The sequence below is a fragment of the Apodemus sylvaticus genome, chromosome X, assembly GCF_947179515.1.
Source record: "Apodemus sylvaticus chromosome X, mApoSyl1.1, whole genome shotgun sequence".
NCBI classification, from domain to species: Eukaryota; Metazoa; Chordata; class Mammalia; order Rodentia; family Muridae; genus Apodemus; species Apodemus sylvaticus.
This window is the reverse complement of record NC_067495.1, coordinates 101705028-101725108: the sequence shown is the minus strand read 5'-3', so window position 1 is coordinate 101725108 and position 20081 is coordinate 101705028. Positions and strand designations below refer to the sequence as shown.

The window sequence follows — 20081 nt, the reverse complement described above, 5'->3', positions numbered from 1 at the left end:
AAATAGGCCAATATTAGTACTTGCCTAAAATCCTGTATGAGGCCCTTAGCTTGATTCTCAGCAAGCAGGAGGTTGGGGCAGGATGGTAAGATCATGAGAAAGAGCAAAGAATCTTTTTCTTGAGATGTGGCCACTCAGAAAATATTTTTAAGATTGTATTTTTTCTTTCTTCCACTTCCCAGTCTATTTTGACCAGCCAATACCAAAGGCAGTGTTCCCAGACAGAGCTTTGATTTCCTTACTTCAGCCTGAGCCTTTGGAGCCTTCGTAAGTGAAAATGTTGTTGGGGGACCTGTCTGGCTAACCAGCTAAAAGAACAGACAGTCTGAAACTATCTCAAGCCAAAACACCAGGAACAGTTAGAGACTAAAAAGGTTTTCCAAGAAGGCTCAAGAAATCCATAGCACTGAGGCAGTATCAGTAGTCAGACTTGGGATCTAGTCAGACTTTGAGAGTGAGACAACCATCATCATCATCATCATCATCATCATCATCATCATCATCATTCTCTCTCTCTCTCTCTCTCTCTCTCTCTCTCTCTCTCTCTCTCTGCCTCCATACATGGCATTAATAAGAATGGTTGTTTAATTTTTAACGGCTTGGAGAAGAGTCAACCGCAGCATATTTTACAAAGTACGCACAGTAAATGAAACCAGGAAGTGGAAAAGAAACTCACCAAATATAGCTAGGGGTGTAGCTCAAGGGTAGAATGCTAAATGTAGAAGAAGGCCTGAAGTGGGTCTCAGGTGCTGCAAGAACAACAAATCCTCAAATAGTATCCTGTTTGGATTTTCGTGAATAGGTGACTGAATGACTTTAAATATTTCAAAATCTGTTTATTCTCCAAATGAATTTTGCCATTTCTTCCACAACTTTGCTTACATAGTGTGTTATTTATCAATTCTGGTATTGATATTCTTCTGAGAATACAAAAGTAAGTATCATCTCTGTCCATGTCTGAATTAAATAATAATATTCTGCCTATTTTTTTTCTATTTTTGGTGATGCTTAGGATTGACTCTGGGCCCTTATGATTATAAGTAAGTGTTCTATTATGGTACACTAACTACCCTACTATTTAAAAATTATTGTGGTAGGTAAAGGAGGGGAGGGGGAACTGATAGAATGGCTAAGTGGTTAAGAGTGCCTACTGCTCTTGCAGAAGACTCTAGTTCTCAGCACCCACATCAAACAGCTTGGAAATGCCTGTGATTCTAGCTCCAGTAAGATTCAACAGCTCAGGCCTCCATGAGCAGCTTCACTCCTATACAAATATCCCCAATAGGCCTTATCCCTCTTTTCATTTTTCATTTTGAGACAAGGGCTCACTAAGTTGCCCAGACTGGCTTTGACCTCTCTGTAGCCCAAACTTCCCTGAAGTGCATCAGCCTTCTGAGTAGCTGTACTTTAAGTCTTGGCTTGTATTTGTATATAAGATTCCAGGTACTTAAAAAAAAATAAAACAATTTCCAATAACTATGTTTTAACTTTGTGACAGAAACCTTGTTAAGCTCACACATTTATTAATATTTTTATGGTAGTAAATGTCAAAAATATAAAAAAGAAACTATTCTTTGATATTTTAAAGATAAAACACTGTTGTTTCCTATTAGACCCAGAACTCTCGGCATGCGTAAGAACACAACTATTGAAAACTGCATCCCCACTCCATAACCAAATTAGTTTTAATAGGCAAAGAACTATCATCTTTGCCTATTAAACTCTACCATCCTTTTAAAGATGTGTTGGCTTTGCTTTTGTTTTTGAGACTTGATCTTCCTAGCTCCACCAGGCTGATCTTGAACTCCTGGGCTCAAAGGAACCTCACACCTCAGCCTCCTTAGTAGCTGGTCTCACATGAGCTTGAAAGTGAATTTTTATTCTAAGATGGAGAAGTTCATTTTTATGGGACTCATCCTGAGTCACCAAAAGCTGTGTAGTATGCTTGCAACTCTAGCACTTGGGAGGCTGTGGCACAAGGATCTTAAGTTTAGGGGATCCTAAATAGTAAATGGGATGGGGTGCTATATATCATATTTCAGACAAACTTAATATACTTGGCAGTAAGTTGTTCTTAGGTTTGTATTCCACTCCTATATAAAAAGAGAGTCAACTGGTAATTTTTCTTTCTGTTCTTGAAATGTACTACTAAGGTAAAAAAAAAAAGACGGTTTGTTTACTTCTGTAGTCTGCTCTGAATCCCTATCATAACAGGAAAATTCTTAAGATTAATATCCTTATCTTTAAGCTCAAACTCAGTTCTTTTCCATCTCTCAGATTCGGTTTTTATCCCAATAACTTATTGCCTAAGTATTCAAAGTTATAGTCAAATGACAAAATACTCTTCTAATCAGTTGTTAGTTGAGTAATAATATTTTTAAGGTATAGTAAATGTGAGTGTGACCATTGTCTCCATTTTTAAAGATATGACCAACAGCCTCAGAACTTTCAGGCCACTTAAATGCCCTCCCACAGATACACTTTTCTATAGTGAGTGGTGGGAACCACTTTATTTTCTTCTTTTCATGTCTGAAAGACATTACAGAGGTCTCTCTTCCTCCATTTCCCAACCAAGGCCTGATGGTCCAGAATTAATACTGCTTGTTCCCACAAAACAGAAGGTACAGTGAATCTCTCAACTTTGAACACCAGACCTACCTACAAACTCTTTTTTTTAATGAAAATTTGTGTGTGGAGGGAACCCACTGAGTGTGAGATTTGAGAAAGGAGATTTGGGAAATATTTAGAGGTTTAGCACTTATCCCTTCTCTAGTTTTCTAGAAACAATATTCTGCTGGGGGGGGGGATGTTGAGGAGGGTGGGAGGGGCTTTGGGAATGTTTGCCTCCATTTTGAGCAACGTAGGGCTTTTCAAAGCTATCTCATTGAGCTTTTAAGTATTTTAAATCCTACCTCGTTTCTCTGACAGTCACAGCTTTGAGCACACTCCTCTGTTTTCCTTAAGTTTCAGTTTTCCTCACCTTGGTCAGGACTCTGGTCACAGCCTAGGCGCTGAAAATAGACTGCCACTGGCTTGCTGTGCGTCTCTCTGTTTCCTGGGTAACAACTTTGTTGAACTCCACCCCCATTTCCACCTGTAGTGTCCTCTTTGACTCTACTAGCCAATCACAAAAGAGTCTCCTTTGAAACAATACCAGCAGCAACCAATCCCAACGCGTCCCGTTCGGGGTTTCTGGCGCCCTTTCCAGTTAAGTAGGTCGAGTGTTAAGCTGCTGGATCTCTGGCTGCTGGCTCTGCGGAGTTCTCCGCTACTCCGCCTAGTAAGGGCCCGCCCACTTCTCTAGGACTGCCTCTCGCCCCGCCTCCGCCTTCACTTTGTGGACGGGATAGCAAGCTCAGCCACGGAGGTAAGAGCAGGACGTTAACATTTGTCCCGCAGGCTTTTCGCGGCGAGCTTTTCCGCACCCCTCCCACCCTTACTTGGTCGCGAATTCTGGGTCTGAGAACTCAGTACCTTCAGCGGTTCGGGAGCAGTGGACACGGAAGGGTAGGACTCCTGGGCCGGGATGGAAAAGCCTAGGTCTCCGCGATGCTCCGGCTCTTCACGCCCCCTCCCGTGAAGGAAACACGTGTTGTGCAGACTCTATCCCTGCTAGACACTCGTTCCACGGGAGCCTGTACCTTGGCGGTCGCGGAGTCCTGGGCAGTGGCGGTGGGATTGCGCTTTTTATTCCGTATGTGGGAAAGCCCGTCCGTCCGTCCGGGAGCCCTGGGGAAAGCGGGTCCGTCCGGGAGCCCGTGGAGAAAGCGGGTCCGTCCGGGAGCCCGTGGAGAAAGCGGGTTCGTCCCGGAGCCCAGGGGAAAGCGGCTCTGTCCCGGAGCCCAGGGGCGGTGGGCAGAAAGCGTGCCCGGGAGCCCGGGGGAGAGCGGGTCCGTCCAGGAGCCCGGGGGTTGGGGGAGCGGGTCCATCCCGGAGCCCGGGGTGAGGAAAAGCGGGTCCGTCCAGGAGCCCGGAAGGAAAGCGGGTCCGACCGGGAGCGCGGGGGTTGTGGGGAAGAGGGTGCGTCCCCGAGCCCAGGAGAAAGAGGCTCCGTTCGGGAGCCCTGGGTGGGGGTGGGGGGCGGAAAGCTCGTCCGTCCGAGAGTCCGGGAGTCCGGGAGTCCGGGGGAAAAGCGGGTCCATCCGGGAGCCCGGGGTGGGGGGAAGCGGGTCCGTCCCAGAGCCCAGCGGAAAGCGGGTCCGTCCGGGAGCGGCGGGGCGGAAAGAGGGTCCGTCCGGGAGCCCAGGAGAAAGCGGGTCGGGAGTCCGTCCGGGAGCCTGGAGGGAAAGCGGGTCCGTCGAGGACCCGGGGAAGAGTCAGTCCGTCCCTGAGCCCCGGGGAAAGCGGGTCCGGGGTCAGTCCGGGAGCCCAGGAGAAACCGGGTCCGGGGTCCGTCCGGGAGCCTGGAGGGAAAGCGGATCTCTCCGGGAGCCCAGGGAAGAGCCAGCTAGACCCTGAGCCCCCGGGGGGGGGGGGAAGCGGGTCCGGGGTCCATCCAGGAGCCCGGGGGAAAGCGGGTCCAGGGTCTGTCCCGGGACCACGGGAGAAAAGCGGGTCTGTCCTGGAGTCCGGAGGGAAAGTGGGTCCGTACTGGAGCCCTGGGTGGGGGGACGGGGGGGGGGAGCTCAAGAGAAAGCCTGTCCATCTGTTGGAGTGCCCTGGAGAAAGCCTGTCTGTCCAGGAGCCTGGGGTGGGGAAAAGCCCGGGGAATGCTCCCAGGGAACATCGCCTGAGGCTACCACCATACCTCCTAAGTCCCAGGAAAGTTCTGGTAAAGAGCCCAGCTTCGCCTGCTCTGGAGTAGGGAAGCCTAGGTGTGTGTACCCTTAGTCGCTGATAGGGAAGTATCTTCATGTTAGAGGAATTTCCCACGAATTGCTTGGTTTGATTTTAAGTAAAGGAGAAAGGTAGGAAAAATGATGTAAAATGAACTTAGATATATGATTCCAGCTGTAAGCTAGGAGACAGGATGAATTTAATACTATTTCAGGTTGCTCAGGGAATGGAATCAGTACGAAGGTACTGAACTTGTCCCAGCCCTTGTCTCAGGTACTATGCTTTTTATAACTTTACTGCATATGGCAAAGGGGAAGTGATAATGAAGTTTTAGTAATTTATTATTCTGTTTTGATGAAAGATAAACAAAAATATGGGAGTGGGGTACTTAAATTATTGATGTTTTAGCCAAATAAGCAATACCATATTTCCCTTTATTACTGTGGATGATCACAGATTAAATGCTTTTCATTTTGTACTTCTACAGAGTGTTATATATGTTTTGCTATCTCGGTTGGTTTCCTTTGCTCTTTGTAGTGCCCCTTTCTCCATTAATTCTACATTTGTAATATTCAGACAATATTTTGGAAATCTTTTGACACTGAGTCAAGCTCAAGGCCAGCCTGGACTAAGTAGCAAGCTGCTTTCTTTAAAAAAAAAAAAACTTTATATTGTATCTGTAGTACACAGATAGACAATATAATTGGCATGTCTGTAAAACAATGAGTATTGTGTATTTATATGTTTTAGATATAAACCATGATCTATTAATACATTGTATTTCAATGTAAAAAAAAACTGGCCTTACACCACTGGATTTGAGACTTCTGTATGCCCTTACTGAATTTATCAAACTCGCAGATTGTTCTGGAATACTCTGGAAATTGGTTCTTTGTGTTTACAACACAGTGGCAGATGTAAAGGTGTTCAGTCCCTCTTCCCACTTGGAAAAGTAAGTGCTGTTTATTTTAGGGACTTAAAGAACTCTTCAAGATTTGGTTTGCCCCTGCAAGATGGAGTCCAGTGCCTAGCACTGTTTTCTGAAAGGTTGAGGACATAGAAAATGGTGGCTCCCAGATCTGAGATAAACCTCCTGGGACTTGCAGGCAGAAACTTCAAGGTTGCGAAACTCTGTGACTTGAGACAGACAGACACTCAGTGACTTGCCTAGATTCCTTGATGTCAATGGGTGATTCTCAGAGAATAGGACTCCTTTGACTCACTGCCTCTTCAAGCCTGCTTTAATAGTAGATCAGATCTAGAGGAGAGAGAAGCACAGAGTGCTTGCTACCCTTACTTGCCTAGCCTGAGCACTGCTAGCTGAATTTGACTTCTAATTCTATTCTAAAGTCATGAAATTTGAATGTCATAAAAGATTGAGCAAAATACACCTGAAGGTTTCTGTGGATTTCTAGCTAAAGAAATGGGATATCACTTAGATGTTTTTTTTTTCAGAGTATATGTAACCACTTTATAATTGATACTACCAACATTTCAATGAAATTAAGGATGAAAATTTCTCATGTCCCTGTACCATAATATCATACTCTTATTCCCCACATTTCTCCACCTAACTCCAGATTTTATACACTATTTTGAGCCTTGTTTACAAGTTTGGTGTTTACTTGTTTATTTAATATTGTCCTGGGGGAATATTTTAGTGGTTTTAATATTCTTTAAATTTTGCCTTAATAATCTAACAACATTCTAATTAGTGACTTGGTTTTAACTTATTTAGTCTAAGCCAGCAACAGAATTTCCAGTTTGTGTGTGTGTGTGTGTTACAAACTAACAGTATAGCATCTTGCTTCTTTATACAACTTGAGCCTTCCATTCTGTTTGGACTTAAGAAGAAGCCAGCAGGGAAGGCTAGATGTCTGAACTTGCACAGGAGTGTCTGTCCCCCTCGGACGTTTGAATTTAGCCATCTAGTTTATTATACTCAAGAAGCACAGATCATCTATGGTGTCTTTTTTATAGAAGAGTTAGGTTGGATGCATTTTTAAAAACCAAATAGACATTTTCAAAATGATTTTTAAAATATATGAATCATAGAAGACTCAAGGAGACTCAAGTGCCTTAATAACACTCACACTGATTAGCTTTATTCACGAATTATCTTCTTCAAAGATTACATGTCTATTAATTTTTAATTTAATTTTTTACCAAGTAGCAAATTAAGTTTACTACAAGAAAGACTATAATTGATCTTAGAGCACACCTCCCTTTTCAGACTACACACACTATATTTTTTGTCCCTCCATATTCTAGAACATTAATCCCTCTTATAAAAATTATGAGATACTTCAAACAGCAAAAATAGTCAATGATATTCCATCACCCAGGCACACTCACTGTGTAATAATGTCTAAAGTTAGGCTACATATTTCCTTTAGATGCTTTTTTTTTGTATTTGAATGACACCAAGGACTCACATATTTTCAAGGAGACCAAAAGGCCTTAGGTACCCTGAAGCTGGGGTAACAGTGAACTTTCTTACTTGGGTGTTGGTGTCCAAACTTAGGGCATCTTTAAGATCAGTACAAACTTTTAACTTAACTGTTGAGCCATCGCTCAAGTCCCAAAATGCATTTTTTTGTTTTATTTTATTCTTTGAGAATTTTGTGCACTGTATTTTGATCAAACCTATCACCCTCCAACTCCAACCTTTCTCTTTTTAAAATTAAAAACAAACCTCAAGTTTATTTTAATTTTCTATTTATTAATGGTGTGATGGCTAATAAAAGTAAATAAATATATGGGTGTATATGTATGTATATACATACATATATACATGTATGTGTGTGTGTGTGTGTGTGTGTGTGTGTGTTAGATATAAATATGTTAGAGATGGCTGGAGAGATGGATTAGTGGATAAAAGAATGGGCTGTTCTTCCGGAGGATCCAGGTTCTATATCTAGCACCCACAGGATGCACAGGATTGTGCACAGCCTTTTCTACTTCTAGTTCCAGGGTATTTGACCCTCTCTTCTGGACTTCATGAGAACTACATGCATGTGGTACACAGCCAGACAATACACATAAAGTAACAAAAAAAATGGATGTGGTGGCACATTCATGTCACCTCAGCACTTGGGAGGTATTAGGCATAAGAATCAGAACTACACCTTTATCCTTGGCTGTCTAGTTGAAGGGTAGCCTTGGGTACATAAAACCCTGTTTTTTTTTAATGAGGGTTGTGTCTAGAGAGGTGCCTCAGGAGTTAAGAGCACTGGCTGCTCTTGCAAAGAACCAGGGTTCAAGTCGCAGCATCCCATGTCATAGCTCACAGCATCTGTAACTCCAATTCTAGGGGATCAGATTCCCTCTTCTTGCCTCCATAGAGTCCAGGTACACAAGTGGTACACAGACATACAGGCAGGCAAAGCATCCATATACATATTCCTATTTAAGAAGTTCTATTAACTTGATCTTTTTGTTTTTGTCAGATGTAAAATGATATTCTTAAGATGTTTAAATGCTACATGCTTCCCCATTTTTTGTTTTTCTTTCCCTTTCTTCCTCCCTTGTCTGTTCTTATTCTCCTCCTACTCTCTACCTTCATTTCATTCTTTCATTTTTACTTTTTGTATATCTCCAAACTTTTGGGACTAATTTTCTAAATTTAGACATCTCTGAAGCACTCTTGCTTTATTTAATGTGTTTTATCATTTGATTTATTTACCAGTTTTGTTAAATATTTTACTTTCTTCCCCTCCTCCCAGCTTTTTCATAATTCATCCTCTTCCCTTTCATATGCTGTGCCCACTCTCTTCAATCCTTTTATCCCTTTGCAGAGCACTCCTGGGTCTTCCTGCTCTACAAAGTCTCTGGTGGATTCCCCTCTTCCAAGACCTCCCTCTTTTGAGTTTTGCCCACCTTTCCTTGATATGTACTACTTTGTTCTTTCCTTTTCTAATATTCTAACTGCTAGGGTCATTCACTCACTCTCTCTCTCTCTCTCTCTCTCTCTCTCTCTCTCTCTCTCTCTCTCTCTCACACACACACACACACACACACACACACACACACACGAGATTTGCTTCATAACAATTTTCAAGCTTTTTCGATATCACACATTTTGCCCCTGTTAGTTTTTAGTGTGCAGGTGGACCTTACACATACTCAGCAGTATAGCACTGAGGCACACCACCAGCACCACACTTGTCAGTTTTGAAGACTCGTTCTTTGAGGTTTAAAAAAATTGTTATTATTATTATACATAGCATGCAATTTATGTTTTCATTGTGACGTTTTTCCATGGCCATCCTATTATAACTTGTTCAAATCACACATGCCCTTTAGCCTCTCTTTTCCTAGTACCCCTCCCCCAATCTCCCTTTCACCCCTGAAATAGTTCTCCTATTGTCTTGGCCTTTAGGGTTTTGATTTGCTTTGTTTGCTTTTGTTTTTGTTTTACATTTTCTACTTCTTGAAATTAAGTTCTGGTCTCGGAGCTTTCAGACATACCAGTACAAATGAGTGGAAATGTACTTTGTGAGCCAGAGATCATAAGAACCTTCTGCTCCATAAGATATTTAATATGAACTCAGAACTGGCACACTATTTTCAGAAACCTGTATTTTATTTTGACGTGGAGTAAAATGACAACTTTATACATGTGATTCTTCCCCATTTCCTTTGAAATGTGTGTACAAATTTCGCCTTTCTCCAGCCATTGCTTACCAGTGACGGGTTTAAAATATCCTCTAGAATATTCAGAGTTGTCATCAGACTATTAGAAGTAAATAAAGTTTTAAGTTTGCTTCGAGAATTAGGTTTGCTGACATTCTTCTTCAGTGTTTTTTTCTATAAGGCTTTATATCTTAGAATCAGAGCTTTCTTCTGCAAATTTGTGCTCTTTTGCCTTCCCGCCTTTCTAATGAATGGTATGCTAAAGAATCATACACTGCATCAGAGGTGGCTGGCTATTCATAGAAACGGCTTTATTACTTGATAGTCACATTTTGTACATTTTCTGGCCAGACCCTTTCATCATGATGTTCCGAGGCAGAGGAAAAGTGTATTCATGGAACTCGAAGGTTGTCAAGTAACTAGGTATTTTAGAGAAAATGCTATCTCCAAGGAAAATAGCTTATTTGCTTCTAAGAAGGTGAAGACAATTTTTAATAAATTATATGACCGAGTTTCTATGGTGGTTACCTCTCGACAGTTATCATCAAAGAGATGTGGGGAAATAATGGTACAAATAATCCAAAACAAAATGTTTATACCTGGAGAGACAAAAGGCCCTACACATTGGTGCCAAAATGACTTCTAATAGGTACCCAGGCTTGAATTCACCTTTCTTCCATTTGAGGCACACATTTATCTTCCTAATGTTATTATCAAAAGACAATTAGTATGGCCATTTCCTTCACTTCATAGTTGCTTCCCTTTGGGAAACGTGTGTGGTGTTACAGTGTCTGAGTTTCCTCAGCTATAGAATTGTGATCGGAATTCCCTTCTACAAGTTATTAAAGCTAAGGAATATTTTATGTTATCCCTTTTATAATTAATTGGTCTCTGTTTATAGGCGATTCTTGAGTTTGAGTGACAGACTTGTTTTCTGAAGTGTCTTATTTACCATCATTTATTGATCTTCAATCTGGGTCCTACTCCCTAAAAAGTTCCTAAGGTCAATATATGACAGTTGGTAAGCTATGGTGTAGTTAATTTGCATGCTGATAAATAAGATGATTTTTATAATTGAAATTCAATTTATGTTCAATTTCTTGCCCAGCTGAAAGTGTTCTATAATTACCCTGGATTTGCTGATCCTTTACTGACAACATCAGGATAACTCGGTATTAGTCTTTGGAAAGCTTTCACATAGCACTTCACATTAAATTGAATTAGCTAAGGTAGTTTATGTCGTCTTTAGTGAATTTATTTTTAAAAAAATATTTTGATTTCTCACCTAGTGGAACCAGCAAAATTTAGAAATGAGGAAAGAGATGCACACATGCATTTGGGTCTGCAGAGTCTGGCAGGTATTTACACTCAATGAAGCTGTTTCATTTCCCTCCAGTAATTTAGCTGATTTTAGAAGCTTTATTTAGATTGTATAGCCAGGCCGAGAACATCTGCCTGTTTCCAGTAGCCTCCTAAGGGAGCTGTGGTGAGTTCTCCAGGCATAGTTGGCTTCTGCAGAAGGTGTTTACCATTACTTTGAATGTTTGTGCTTCTGTTGAGTGAGTCATCCCAGACTGAACTGTAAACTGGGCTCAACAGGCAAAGCTGTAATTTACTTAAAGTTGGTGGGCCGGTGGGCACAGAAAGGGGAGAAATGAGCAGCATGGAAAAGGTAACTCAAAGAAGACAGACAGGTTTTCCCACTGATGGCCAGAGATAAAGAGCACAGGCCTGGTTTTCCCTTTTAAAGAAAATACTGACCTGTACAGGGACAGCAAAGTGTGTGTGCCATTGTCTTGTTTATCAAAATGAGGTAGGACCTTTGGATTGTCTTCAGGATTTGCTAGAAAACCATAAATGGAACTATTTCCCATTAAAAGAATTTAGGAGAACCTAAAGAAAGTAATATAACTACAGTATATATCTTCTAAACTTGGGAAAACTAATCAAGTAAAGAAAATCCCACCAACCCAAATTTGAGGAAAGGATAAAAGGTGCATAAGTCTTAGCAACTAAGAAACAGAAAGTAATATTGAAGAAAGAGCTCACTTGTGTCAGTCTCATTAAATGTAAAGTGGTTATATTCACTCATTAAGAGATAGTCATGATGTATTTAATATTATTTTATATAATTAAAAATAATCATACAATGTAATTACTTCATTCCCCCTTTCCATGGAAATCAGGCCTGTTACTGGAAACCTAGCCAACTAAGTAGGGCTAGTGAAGTCTGGATCTTTGAGGAGACTCTCCCACTGTTACTTTATTTAACCAGCACAATTCCTGACTCCATTCTAAATACTTTGAAATAAATTAACTATGATCTTTACAAAAATCTTAAAATGACACCTAAAAGTGATAAGTTAGAATAAGATGTACTAGACAAATATCAACCAAAAAAAAGTAAGGCAACACTAAGATCAGATATGATATGAGTTAATGAAATTTAGCAAGATAGAGATACTTCATATTGATGAAAGAGAAAAATTGTTACCAAGAGACTCATAGGCACAGGTTCCAATGTAGGTTCTCAACAGTATAGATTTTACAGACATAAATGAAACAAAACACAGTGGAATTATAGAGAGAATGGACAAATCTTAATAATGAAGGTAGCTCTGAAAAAAATCCTTATCAGAAACTAGTTGAGTAAAGTCAGTTTCAGAATAATCATTAAGATCTATATTAGATGAAAGGGAAATAATCTTTGGTCCACAATTTTTAGTGACAAAAGTCAATTTTCAACCCCCAAAGTAATGGTTTGGAGAAGATTTTATACCCCAAGCTTCTAAACTAGAAAGAATTTAAAGGTAAATGCTGTAATTTAGTAAAATCACGTTTCGCTTACTTGTGAAAGAATAGGAAGTCTGTGGTTGCAAGGCCATCTTTTTATGCCACTATCTTTTCCTTTCAGTGTGTATTGTAGCTACTAATGACAGCACATAAACCTGAAAGTGTCAGTCATAGTGGTTCATACCCTAGATCCCAATGCTCAGGAGGCTGAGATGGAAGGATTGCCATGAATTCAAGGGCAGCCTGGGAATACATCTAAGTCCCTGGGCAGCCTGGGCTGCAGAGTGAGACCTTGTGAGAAAATATGTCAGATTTCTGCTACAAAATCAACATCACGATTAACAATGCTGACTTTTTCCATCAGCTTTTGTAATTTTATCATAGATAGCTGTATTTCACGACAGTAAAAGGGAATCTATAAATATAAAAGCATATAATTACATGCTATAAAAATCTAATATAATTTATAGCAGCATAGCACTTGAGCCCCAGGAGAGAAGTACATTTGGGGAAATAAAATTAAATACAGTACCAAGTGCTCTTATTCTGCTCATTGTATCTCCTTCTCCGAGATTGATTTATTCCACATGGAATTACCAAATGGAGATCACATTTTAAAAGTCATAGCAAATATAGATGACTTTAAAATAAGCATCCGGTAACTAGCTCCTTCAACATGGTCCTTCTGAGCTATTGTCTTCTTCTAAAACCCATGAGAATAATATTCAATTTTAAGAAGTATGTACTGCTTCATATTTTAACCTCACAAATGGAAATGAGTTGAGATTGTCTGCTGTCCAGGTGGTAGTCTTGCTATCCTAATCCTCCTTGTGCACACAGGCAATGTGAAAATCTCTAGGATCACCGTTTGCATGGTAGGCAGCTGGGGTGAAAAGCTCCAAGATGCTGGGAATGGCTTATTGACTCCCAGGAAGCAGCAACTGTGGGGAGTGGAGCATATGCTGAACAGATTAATTATCAGTATCATAAAATGGGGGACAAAGGAATGCTAGTTTCTATTTGCGAAGTTGATTAAAGAATATAGCAAAGTGATTTTTAGACCATTTTATAAAAGAAAAAGAAAGAAAAGGAAAGAAAGATAGAAAGAAATCCTGCTTCATGATGAGGAAGTCAAAATGTATACAAGTTACTCAATTTTATGGAGTTCGATTAATATTTCATTCTGCATGGAAGCCTTGGTTTTAAGTGGGGAATTGGGTGGAGTTTTGCCTCGGTTTTGATAGCTAGATGACCATCTATATTCTTTTTCTCAACTGGTCTACATGCTCATCTTATTCAGATCAATGGTCTGACCTCACTTGCTACTGGTAAGAATATCTATTTTTAAATTGTTATCAAAACTAAAAGGATACCAGCAACAGGGACCTAATACTGAAACCTTAGCTTTGATAGCTGAACGAAATAACTCCATTTTCTCTAAAGATCAGTTTTGTGATATTTTAAATGCAATGTCTATTTTCTTCACCTTTCCATTCACTTTTTTTTTGCTTTGATAATTGCCTCTCCTTTTGGAAAAATGTAAAATAATTTAAACAGCATACTTGTATACATATACAATATTATGATAGAAAATACTGTAAGTGTATGTGTCTGTGCACATGTCCACATACATAAATGGCTTTTGTAGCCAAGGACTGTTTTTAATCTGTCTAAAATATTTTGTATAAACTTTGCTTTAGTAACAACTGTGCATAATAAAAGTATGTGAAGTTCTGTAAAAGAGGTGGAGGAGGAGGAGAAGGAGGAGGAGGAGGAGGAGGAGGAGGAGGAGGAGGAGGAGGAGGAGGAGGAGGAGGAGAAATCGTGCTTCAGTCAGGCATGGTGGTACACATTTTTAATCCCAATATTATGGAGCCAGGGCAGGAGGATTTTAAGTTCAAAGCCGGCCTAGGCTACATAGTGACACCCTATTTCACAATGTGATGAGAAGTGAGAGGAGAAGAAGGGAGAAAAGAGGGAGAGACAGAGAGGGGGGAGGGACATAGGGAGGAAGGAGGGTGAGAAGAGAGAATATAAATAAATTAGTATTTTCAACAGTGCAGTTTGGAATAGTACCAGGAGATTTGCGATGAAAGTGGGATTATCTATGTGGTTTCATATTTTTTTGGTTTTACTTTTCTTTTGTATTATTTTCTTTCCTCTCCTGTCCTCGCTTACCCTCTCCCTCAGCCTCTTTCTTCTCTTCTGTTCTTTGGAAGCATGGTATCACTATGTAGACCAGCCTGGTGTTGAACTTGTGATCATCCTGCCTCTAACAACCAGATTTCTGGGATCACAGTCATGTGCTACCATGCCTGACTTTTTATTTAGTGACTGCGTTTGATAAAAAAAAAAAAAAAAAAAAAAAAAATCAATGAAAAGAACTTTTTGAAAAAGTAAAATTTAACAAAGTATGACGGGTTGGTGTCTCCTTTTTTTCTTGCTTTTTGTCCTTCCTTAGCGGCATGTAAAATAATGGGACTCTTAGTTTCGATGGAGTATTTTTAAACCTGATTACTTTAAACTACCTTTTATAGCTATTGTATAAAAGCAGAGTTTTAGGCACATCCCGCTCTTACGACTACGATAAGATTACAAATGCACAATGATCTTCTCCTGGCGCTTGAACGTGCTTATGTATTGTAATCTGGTTGTTGTTGCATATTAGATAAGTCATTTTTTTCTGTTTTTTCAGAGTGTACATAATTTTCTAGCATTTCAAGGTATCATGTATGAATGTTTGAGTGTGTGTGCGCCTATGTGAGTGTATGTATGTAGGTGAGTGTGTGTGTGTGTGTATGTGTGTATGTGTGTGTGACTGTATGTGAGAGTGTGTGTTGGAATAAAGTTGCTTGCTTGTACTTAGCTGCCATTTGAATCTAAGGAATCACTTTTCTTTCGTTCTACTTAACACGTTTATTAATGCTATGAATACTGGTCTTAGCCATTCTGGTTTATTCCTTCTATATTCCCTGTGTGATCTCTGGTCATAAGTGTGTGTAGCCCTTTTCCCAGTCTTTTCATTTCTCCCTCATTTCCATATTTTGACAGTCTTTTGACAATTTTCTTGTCCAGTTCAGTGAGTTCATATTCTCTTCAGTTATGTGGAGTTATCATTTAAGTCTATCTTTTGAAATGTTTTTAGTGCTGGGGATCAAGCCTACGGTGTTGTGCAATGCTAAGCTAGCTCTCTGGAGCCAACATTTTTTCCTTTAGTGCTAATGTCCATTTCTTGAATGCCTTCCATGTCTTGTCACACTCCTTTGTCATATGGACACACTCTTACTTGGGCTTTTGGGGTGTAATCCATACATTTTTATGCTTTGTTTTGATTACTGTCTTGTCTCTATTTCATTGGAAGAGTATTCTCTCATTTTATGTCCTAAAGACTGTTGACTTGGATGTTCTGTGACTTGACTTTATATTAATCCATCTTTGGGACCTGTAAAAACATGTAATTTAGGTATTGAAGACCTCGCTGGCCCCTGAATGTTTCTTTCTTTCTGTGTCTCTGTCTCTGTGTCTCTGTCTGTCTGTGTGTCTCTGTCTCTCTGTGTGTCTCTGTCTCTCTGTGTGTCTCTTTCTGTGTCTCAATCAAGAGGAGGTGATTCCATTTTGGCTTCCATCCTAAATACTCAACCATGAAGGCCTGTGATTCTTTTCCCCAGTCTCTTGTACTCCTTTTAGGGTATGGAGTCACTAAGTCTAATTTAGGAGGAGCCTGCTATGCCCTCCAGGTAGTTTCCCTTTCTGCTCTGCAGGGACAACATTCTTCAGTTCACCTACAGGGTGGCTTGCCTTTTCCTCCAGCAGGTTCTCCTTTTGAGATACTGTCCCATCCATTTCCCATCATCCTTTACTCAACTACTTAGACAACAGGATGGTGCCACGAGTGAGCGAGTGCTATCCCGTCCCCACCTTAGTAGAAACTCCATTTCTTTTGAGTGAGAGCAAAACAGCCTGTGGTTCTTTTCAGGGCTGTGGCCAGTTCCATCTTTAGAAAGAGGATGTAAGGTTACAGTGTGGATGGAGGGACATTTGGAATTATGCTGCTCACTCCCAAGACAGTCTTAGAAACTGACATGTGCTGCACACCCCCTGGATTTATAAGACTTATTATCTGCCAAAATTAACATTTTTATGAATTCCTTTTTTTTTAAGATAGGGTCTTGTTATGTAGCCCTTTTTAGGCTGATCTGAAACTCACCATATAAGCTAGGTCACCTCCTGAATATTGGAATTACAGGTATATGTCAATACACCCTGCTTCTAAACTACTATGAAAACACTGTAGTATATTCTTGCCAAAATATTAGGTCTATTACTGACATCTTACATATATACATGAGATGTCATTTTGTAAATATCTACCCTTCTCACTACAAGGATATCTTCCTCAGTGTGCCTTTTTATAGAGGCATCTATTTTTTTCCTGCCCCAACTCACTAAGCCTAATAATCACGAAGCTATTCTATATTAATGATTGTCATTTCAAACAGGTTATGGTTTTTTAATCTTTGGCAGTATACACAATTATATACATCAAACTACATAGTATATCATCCTTCGCAAATAACTTATTTCACTTAATATAATAATTCCATGATTGTTGTGTACATTAAGTCTTTGGCTTTTTTATTTATTTATTTTGTTTGCTTGCTTGCTTGTTTGATTGTTGCTGCATACTATTCCATCATGGACATGCATTGCAGTTCAACTATTTGCCCATTGTTACACAGTATTTGAAACTGGGAAATTTATAGTAAATGCTTTTCCTTCAATTATGAAAACAGAGAAATCTGAGACCTTATATCTGACAACGACTTTCATGCTGTGATATCCCAGAATGAAAGTCACAATACTAGACATGAGACAGACAGAATAGCATCAAGCTCATCTTGACATAATGGATCCTTTCTTAGAAAAAAAAAACCCATGAAGCCATTCATAAGGACAAATCTAATGACATATTGAAGGGGCCACCACTTGGTTTGTATCAGGTATTTTCTACTACATAAATTTGGGGGGGGGGGAGCACTCAAATGATAAAATCACCCTTTTGCTATTACAAATAAAGCTTCTATGAATACTTTTGTACATTTTCCCAACATAAACTTTCATTTCTCTGGGACAAATGCCCAGCAGTGTAATTGCTGGGTCATATGGTAGTTGCATATTCAGTTTTATAAGAAACTGCCAAACTATTTTCAGGTTGGCCGTGCCATTTTGCATACTCACCAGCAATATGTGTGTGATCCAGTCTCTCTGCATTGTCACTATAATTTGGTGTTATCTTGCTTTTTAAATTTTATTCCCTTGCAGATAATGATACCACATTGTGGCTTTAATTTGCAATTTCCCTGATGGCTAATGATGTTGAATATCTTTTCCAATGCTAATGTCTCATCTATATATCTTGTCTGTGGACATCTTGCTTCAGCCAGAAAAAAAAAAGGCAATGTATTGTTACATGGATACTTTTACATAGGAGCTTGGATGTTAGCACATAATGTGATTTTACAAAAGACAGAAATGCTGCTATTCAGTGGGATTTTTAATTTTTATTATTTATTTGTTTGTTTGTTTACTTATGTGTGTACATGCACATACAGCACATACATCTGAGTGTGTATGTAGGTGCATGATATGCATGTGCACATGTTTGTGTGTGACAGTCTATGTGTAGTACAGTATGTGTAGAAGTCACAGTACAACTTCAGTGTCCTTACTTTTCTACCCTGCTTCAACACTACATATGCTATTTCTAACTGGCCTGTAAGCTTCTGGTCAATTCTCCCTGTGCTGGCTCACTTAGGAGGACTAGAATTACAGAGACACACCATGCAGTTGTCTCTTTCTTGGTGTCTGGGGTGTCCACTCAGGTCATTAGGCCTATGTAATGTAAGGAGCACTTGTGCCCACTAAAGCGATCTCATCCCTTTTGCTTTCAATAGTATCGATGTATTTTAACAATCAGAACTTTATAGCACTGATTTTTTTTTTCCCTGTTGCTTTTGTGTTTAACGTCATTGATTTCTGCCCTGTGTTTTCTTCTGCTTGCCTTGGGTTTGTTTTGACATTTCTTGAGTTGGAAGCTTATACTATTGATTATGCTTTTCTTGTCTTTTAATGTTCACATTTTACACCTCAAATTCATCTGCCAGGCCGCTTTGTTTTCCAGGAATTTTCATAGGGCATATTTTAATTTTCATTCAATCCAGCATTTTTTTTTAATTTCTTCCTTTTGGAACCACCAATTATTTAACGTGTGCTTGGTTTCCAAATGTTTGGGAAATTTCGTTATCTTTTTGTTATTGAGTTCTTTTAGTTTTAAGTTTTATTGGTTTTTTTTAGAGTTAGCATGCAAAGTACTGAGTTTCATTATAGCATTTACCAAACATACTTTGTTCTTGTTAATCCTCCTCTTCCCTGCCCTCTGCTGCCCTCCTGCCTCTTCCTGATGCTCCACTTCCTCCTCCCAAAGGCCCTCTCTCTGCTTTCCTGTTATATCTGTTCCTCTAACCTCTTCCTCCCCAATAAAATCTCTTTTCGCCTTTTATGGTTTCCTTTCTAGTTTCCTGACCTATATCCTAGTTTGATTGGATTGCCATTGGAGAACACTCTGTGAGTGTGTGTATGTGTGTGTGTGTGTGTGTGTGTGTGTGTGTGTGTGTGTGTGTGTGTGTTGTTTACACCTTGACAATTGAAAAGAATGTATACCATTTGGGAGCAAAGTTTAGTTTTGTTTTTTTTTTTGCTTTGTTTTGTTTTACAAACACCAACTGCAAATTGATGGTTAATGATGTTTTTGAATTCTTTTATATCTTTGCTAATATTCTGACTAGTTATATGAGCTGGTAAGAGAAAGGTGCTGAAGTCTGCATGTAGACATTTTCTCCTGCTGTATTTTCCATTTCTACCTTTTGTGTTTTGAAGCTCCATTATTTGGTGCATTGACAGAACTGCTAGATGCTGTACAGGATTGACCCTTAATTATTATGTAACCTTCCATTCTTTCTATGGTAATTTCATTTAATCTGAAGTCTACTTATCTAATAATAATACACTGAATCTTCCTGTCTGTTGATTAATGTAGCATGGGACACATCTTTTCATCTCTTTATTCTTAGCCTACAGATGTAATTGTTTTTGAAATGAATTTCTTATACACTATAGACATGGTCATTCATGGCTTTTTAAATCCCTCTACCAGGCTCTCTTTTGATTGGTATACACAGATCACTTAACATGATCTCTAATTATTGTTCTATTAGGGCTGAAATCTGACATTTCCATTTTTTCATTATTTGCTTTTGAAGTAGGGCCTGGGTTTGTAGGCCAGGCTGGAGTGGAATTTATAAATTTGCTTCAGTGTTAGCATGTAACGTATGTGCTACCATGCCTGGCTTGTAGCTTCTTTCTTTTTCTTTTCTTTTGTTCTCTGTGATTTTGTTTTATAGTCATTTTTCTTTTCTTTCCTTTTTCTTTTTTTAAAGATGATAGTCTCATGTATCCAAGGCTGGCTTGAGTTCACGACATAGCTGAGCCTGGCTTTGAACTCTTGATCCTCCTGCCTCCATCTCCCAAGTGCTGGCATCACAGATATGTGCCACCACACTTTCTTTTTTCACTTGTTCTGCTTTCCATTTCTGTTTTGTACACATATACAATGTATTTTGAGCATAGCCATTTACCTTTTCTCCCCTCCACATTTCCCTGAAGCCCTCCAACAGGACCTCTTCCCAACTTCTTTCTCTTTTTTATGTCTGGGTGACCTCACTCAGTAAAACTTTTCCAGTACTATCCATTTCTATGTACTTTTTAAAATATCTAACTCATAGTCCATCATGTATGCTTCATTTTCCTTATCCATTTGT

General features: G+C 39.5%; 1 protein-coding gene across 1 annotated transcript in view; it reads left to right on the top strand.

Annotated features, from left to right (window-relative positions):
• Window positions 1-3330: 3330 nt before the first annotated feature.
• Nup62cl (nucleoporin 62 C-terminal like) overlaps window positions 3331-20081 on the top strand; it is a 54079-nt gene continuing 37328 nt past the window's right edge. Inside the window, exon 1 of the mRNA XM_052170813.1 lies at window positions 3331-3367. The gene's annotated coding sequence lies outside the window, so the exon portion shown is untranslated. The remainder of the gene's footprint in view (window positions 3368-20081) is intronic.